Genomic DNA, 6027 nt, shown 5'->3' with positions numbered 1-6027 from the left:
AGTATATTTTTATTAGTTTTTAGTTAAAATTCACTTTTCTGGACTTTACTATGAGTTTGTGTGTTTTTCTGTGATTTCAGGTATTTTCTGGCTGAAATTGAGGGACCTGAGCAAAAATCTGATTCAGAGACTAAAAAGGACTGCAGATGCTGTTGGATTCTGACCTCCCTGCACTCGAAGTGGATTTTCTGGAGCTACAGAAGCCCAATTGGCGCGCTCTCAACGGCCTTGGAAAGTAGACATCCTGGGCTTTCCAGCAATATATGATAGTCCATACTTTGCCCAAGATTTGATGGCCCAAACCGGCGTTCAAAGTCACCCTCAGAAATCCCAGCGTTAAACGCTGGAACTGGCACCCAAATGGGAGTTAAACGCCCAAACTGGCACTAAAGCTGGCGTTTAACTCCAAGAAGAGTCTCTACACGAAAATGCTTCATTGCTCATCCCAAGCACACACCAAGTGGGCCCGGAAGTGGATTTTTATGTCATTTACTCATTTTTGTAAACCTTAGGCTACTAGTTCTCTATAAGTAGGACCTTTTACTATTGTATTTGTAGACTTTGGTAGCTATCTTCATTTTTATGCTATCTTAGATCATTGGGAGGCTGGCCATTCGGCCATGCCTAGACCTTGTTCTTATGTATTTTCAACGGTGGAGCTTCTACACACCATAGATTAAGGTGTGGAGCTCTGCTGTACCTCGAGTATTAATGCAATTACTATTGTTCTTCCATTCAATTCCGCTTGTTCTTGTTCTAAGATATCACTTGTTCTTCAACTTGATGAATGTGATGATCCGTGACACTCATCATCATTCTCACCTATGAACATGTGACTGACAACCACCTCTGTTCTACCTTCGATTGGGTGAATATCTCTTGGATTCCTGATTGCACGATGCATGGTTGATCGCCTGACAACCGAGCCAACCATTCCGTGAGATCAGAGTCTTCGTGGTATAGGCTAGAACTGATGGCGGCATTCAAGAGAATCCGGAAGGTCTAACCTTGTCTGTGGTATTCTGAGTAGGATTCAATGATTGAATGACTGTGACGTGCTTCAAACTCCTAGCAGGCGGGGCGTTAGTGATAGACGCAAAAGAATCGATGGATTCTATTCCAGCCTGACCGAGAACCGACAGATGATTATCCATGCTGTGACAGAGCATAGGCAACGTAATCACTGAGAGGATGGGAGGTAGCCATTGACAACGGTGAAACCCTACATAAGCTTGCCATGGAAAGGAGTAAGAAGGATTGGATGAAGACAGTAGGAAAGCAGAGAGACGGAAGGGAAGGCATCTTCATGCGCTTGTCTGAAGTTCCTACCAATGAATTACATAAGTACCTCTATCTTTATCTTTATGTTTATTTCGTTCATCATCATATCCATTTGAGTTTGCCTGACTAAGATTTACAAGATGACCATAGCTTGCTTCATACTAACAATCTCCGTGGGATCGACCCTTACTCGCGTAAGGTTTATTACTTGGACGACCCAGTGCACTTGCTGGTTAGTTGTGCGAAGTTGTGTAATGCCATGGTATTGAACACCAAGTTTTTGGGGTTCATGACCGGGGATTATGAGAGTTGTGAAAAGTATTGTTCACAATTTCGCGCACCAAGTTTTTGGCGCCGTTGCCGGGGATTGTTGAGTTTGGACAACTGACGGTTCATCTTGTTGCTTAGTGATGAGCGGATAATTTGTATACTTTTTGGCATTGTTTTTAGTATGTTTTTAGTATGATATAGTTAGTTTTTAGTATATTTTTATTAGTTTTTAGTTAAAATTCACTTTTCTGGACTTTACTATGAGTTTGTGTGTTTTTCTGTGATTTCAGGTATTTTCTGGCTGAAATTGAGGGACCTGAGCAAAAATCTGATTCAGAGACCAAAAAGGACTGCAGATGCTGTTGGATTCTGACCTCCCTGCACTCGACGTGGATTTTCTGGAGCTACAGAAGCCCAATTGGCGCGCTCTCAACGGCGTTGGAAAGTAGACATCCTGGGCTTTCCAGCAATATATGATAGTCCATACTTTGCCCAAGATTTGATGGCCCAAACCGGCGTTCAAAGTCACCTCAAGAAATCCCAGCGTTAAACGCTGGAACTGGCACCCAAATGGGAGTTAAACGCCCAAACTGGCACCAAAGCTGGCGTTTAACTCCAAGAAGAGTCTCTACACGAAATTTGCTTCATTGCTCAGCCCAAGCACACACCAAGTGGGCCCGGAAGAGGATTTTTATGTCATTTACTCATTTCTGTACACCTTAGGCTACTAGTTTCTTATAAGTAGGACCTTTTGCTATTGTATTAGAAATCTTTGAATCTTTGAATCTTTGGATCTTTGGATCTTTGGGTCTTTGGATCTTTATATCTTTTGATCACTTGTGTTCTTAGATCATTGGGAGGCTGGCCATTCGGCCATGCCTAGACCTTATGCTTATGTATTTTCAACGGTGGAGTTTCTACACACCATAGATTAAGGTGTGGAGCTCTGCTGTACCTCGAGTATTAATGCAATTACTATTGTTCTTCAATTCAATTCCGCTTGTTCTTATTCCAAGATATCACTTGTTCTTCAACTTGATGGAGGTGATGATTGACGCCCATCACCATTCTCACCCATGAACAAAGTGACTGACAACCACTCTTGTTCTACAAGCATTTGAGGCTTGGTGAATATCTCTTGGATTCCTGATTGCACGATGCATGGTTGATCGCCTGACAACCGAGTGCTCGCCTGACAAACGAGCCAGCCATTCCGTGAGGTCAGAGTCTTCGTGGTATAGGCAAGAACTGATGGCAGCATTCAAGAGAATCCGGAAGGTCTAACCTTGTCTGTGGTATTCTGAGTAGGATTCAATGACTGAATGACTGTGACGTGCTTCAAACCTGTAACCTGCTGGGCGTTAGTGACAGACGCAAAAGAATCACTGGATTCTATTCCGGTAGGGGAGGGAACCACACCGGTGATTGGCAGCACTGTGACAGAGTGTGTGCATTAGCTTTCACTGCGAGGATGGGAGGTAGCTGCTGACAACAGTGAAACCCTACACGAGCTTGCCATGGAAAGGAGTAGGAAGGATTGGATGAAGGCAGTAGGAAAGCAGAGAGACGGAAGGGAAGGCATCTTCATGCGCTTATCTGAAGTTCCTACCAATGAATTACATAAGTATCTCTATCTTTACCTTTGTGTTATTTTCGTTCATCACCATTACCATTTGAGTTTGCCTGACTAAGATTTACAAGATGACCATAGCTTGCTTCAATACTAACAATCTCCGTGGGATCGACCCTTACTTACGTAAGGTTTATTACTTGGACGACCCAGTGCACTTGCTGGTTAGTTGTGCGAAGTTGTGTAATGCCATGGTATTGAGCGCACAAAGTTTTTGGAGCCATTACCGGGGATTATGAGAGTTGTGAAAAAGTATAGTTCACAATTTCGCGCACCAAGTTTTTGGCGCCGTTGCCGGGGATTGTTCAAGTTTTGAGCAAGCTTTGGTAACATCAGTGCTAAGATCCGGCAACAACATCAAGTTTTGGTGTTATTGCCCGGAATTGTTTAGGCTGGACAACTGACGGTTCATCTTGTTGCTTAGATTAGGTATTTATTTTTTTCGAAATTCTTGAAGATGAATTCTAGAGTTTCATGATGATTTGTTGAAATCTGGCTGGCTGAGAAGCCATGTCTAATTTCATTGGACCGAGGTTTCAACTCATCACCACAAGAGCTTGTTGATTTCTATCAATCTCGCTTTTGGAGCAGTGATCTGCTAAGGCTTGGCTGGCCTCTGGCCATGTCTAGTGTTTTGGACCGAAGCTTTCTCTGAAAGCTTGGCTGGCTGTGAAGCCATGTCTAATTCCTGGACCGGAGTCTTAGACTAACATTGCACTGATTCCTGGAATTCTCATTAGGAATTTTGATACCTTTACCATTTAGTTTTCGAAAAAAAAAATTTGCAAAATCATAAAATCCAAAAATATTTCTTGTTTGAGTCTAGAGTCTCATCATAAGTTTGATGTCAATTGCATGCATTCATGTATCTTGGTGATCTTCAAGATGTTCTTGATGATTTACTTGCTCTGATCTTTGAATTCAATTTGACTTGATTGTTTTGTGTGTCTCATATGCATTTTTATTTTGTTAGTGTCAGTAGTTTACAAACTGCTAAGTTTGGTGTCTTGCATGCATTGTTATTTGATTCTTGTTGCATTTTGGTTTGTCCTTATTATTAAAAATCCAAAAATATTTTTAATTTATGTCTTTTCAAGTCAATAATACAGAGAATTGAAGATTCAGAACATACAGCAGAGGAATTGCACAGAAAAAGCTGGGCGTTCAAAACGCCCAGTGAAGAAGGACAGACTGGCGTTTAAACGCCAGCCAGGGTACCTGGTTGGGCGTTTAACGCCCAAAAGGGTAGCATTTTGGGCGTTAAACGCCCAGAATGGTATTGTATACCATTCTGGGCGTTTAACGCCAGGATGGCTAGGGGAGGAAGATTTTGTTTTCAAATCAGATTTTTTCTAAGTTTTCAAAATCTTTTCAAAATCAAATCTTTTTCAAATCAATTTTCAATCAAATCTTTTTCAAAATTAACTCCTTTCCTTTTTCAAAGATACTTACTATCAATTAATGATTTGATTCAACATTTCAAGTATGTTGCCTTTTCTGTTGAGAAAGGTTTAATGATTGAATCATATCTTTTCTTGTTAGTCAAGTTTTTAATTTTCAAATCAAATCTTTTTAAAATGTTTTTCAAATCATATCTTCTCAATCACATTTTTTTTAAATCAATCATATCTTCTTAACCACATCTTTTTCAAAATAGTTTTCAATCAAATCCTTTTGATTTCTAATTTCAAAATCTTTTTCAAAAATCACTTGATTTCTTTTCCATTTTCATTTTCGAAAATTAAGTAATGTTTTTCAAAAATGTTTTCAAATTCCCCACTTAATTTTCGAAAATCACTTCCCTCCTTCTCACATCCTTCTATTTATGGATTAACACTATCCCTTAATGCAAAATTCGAACTCCATTCTCTCTGATAAGTTCGAATTTTCCCACTCCTGTCTTCTACTCTTCTTTTCCTCTGACACCTAAAGGAATCTCTATACTGTGACATAGAGGATTCCACATTTTCTTGTTCTCTTCTCTATCTTATGAGCAGGAGCAAGGACAAAGGCATTCTTGTTGAGGCTGATCCTGAACCTGAAAGGACCTTGAAGAGAAAGCTAAGAGAAGCCAAAGCACAACTCTCTTTAGAGCACATGACCGAATTCTTCAAGGAAGAAGAACACATGGCAGCCGAAAACAACAACAATACCAACAATGCAAGGAAGGTGCTGGGTGACTTTACTGCACCTACTCCCGACTTCTATGGGAGAAGCATCTCTATCCCTCCCATTGGAGCAAACAACTTTGAGCTTAAGCCTCAATTAGTTTCTCTAATGCAACAGAATTGCAAGTTCCATGGACTTCCAATGGAAGATCCTCATCAGTTTTTAGCTGAGTTCTTGCAAATCTATGACACAGTCAAGACTAATGGGGTTGACCCTGAGGTCTACAGACTGATGCTATTCCCTTTTGCTGTAAGAGACAGAGCTAGAACATGGTTGGATTCTCAACCTAAAGAAAGCCTGAACTCTTGGGAAAAGCTAGTCAATGCCTTCTTGGCAAAGTTCTTTCCACCTCAAAAATTGAGTAAGCTTAGAGTGGAAGTCCAAACCTTCAGACAGAAGGAAGGAGAATCCCTCTATGAAGCTTGGGAAAGATACAAACAATTGATCAGAAAGTGTCCCACTGATATGCTTTCTGAATGGAGCATCATAGGTATTTTCTATGATGGTCTCTCTGAACTGTCCAAGATGTCTTTGGATAGCTCTTCTGGAGGATCTCTTCATCTGAAGAAGACGCCTACTGAAGTTCAAGAACTGATTGAAATGGTTGCAAATAACCAATTCATGTACACTTCTGAAAGAAATCCTGTGAACAATGGGACTAGTCAGAAGAAAGGAGT

General features: G+C 40.6%; 1 non-coding gene across 1 annotated transcript; it reads right to left on the bottom strand.

Annotated features, from left to right (window-relative positions):
* Window positions 1-5713: 5713 nt before the first annotated feature.
* On the bottom strand, window positions 5714-5821 carry LOC112718926 (small nucleolar RNA R71). Its single transcript, XR_003161252.1, has one exon. It is a non-coding gene; the product is annotated as a small nucleolar RNA R71 (small nucleolar RNA).
* Window positions 5822-6027: the final 206 nt, after the last annotated feature.

This window comes from Arachis hypogaea, chromosome 10 (assembly GCF_003086295.3).
Source record: "Arachis hypogaea cultivar Tifrunner chromosome 10, arahy.Tifrunner.gnm2.J5K5, whole genome shotgun sequence".
NCBI classification, from domain to species: domain Eukaryota; kingdom Viridiplantae; phylum Streptophyta; class Magnoliopsida; order Fabales; family Fabaceae; genus Arachis; species Arachis hypogaea.
The sequence above is the reverse complement of the archived record's forward strand: the minus strand, read 5'-3'. Positions and strand labels throughout refer to the sequence as shown.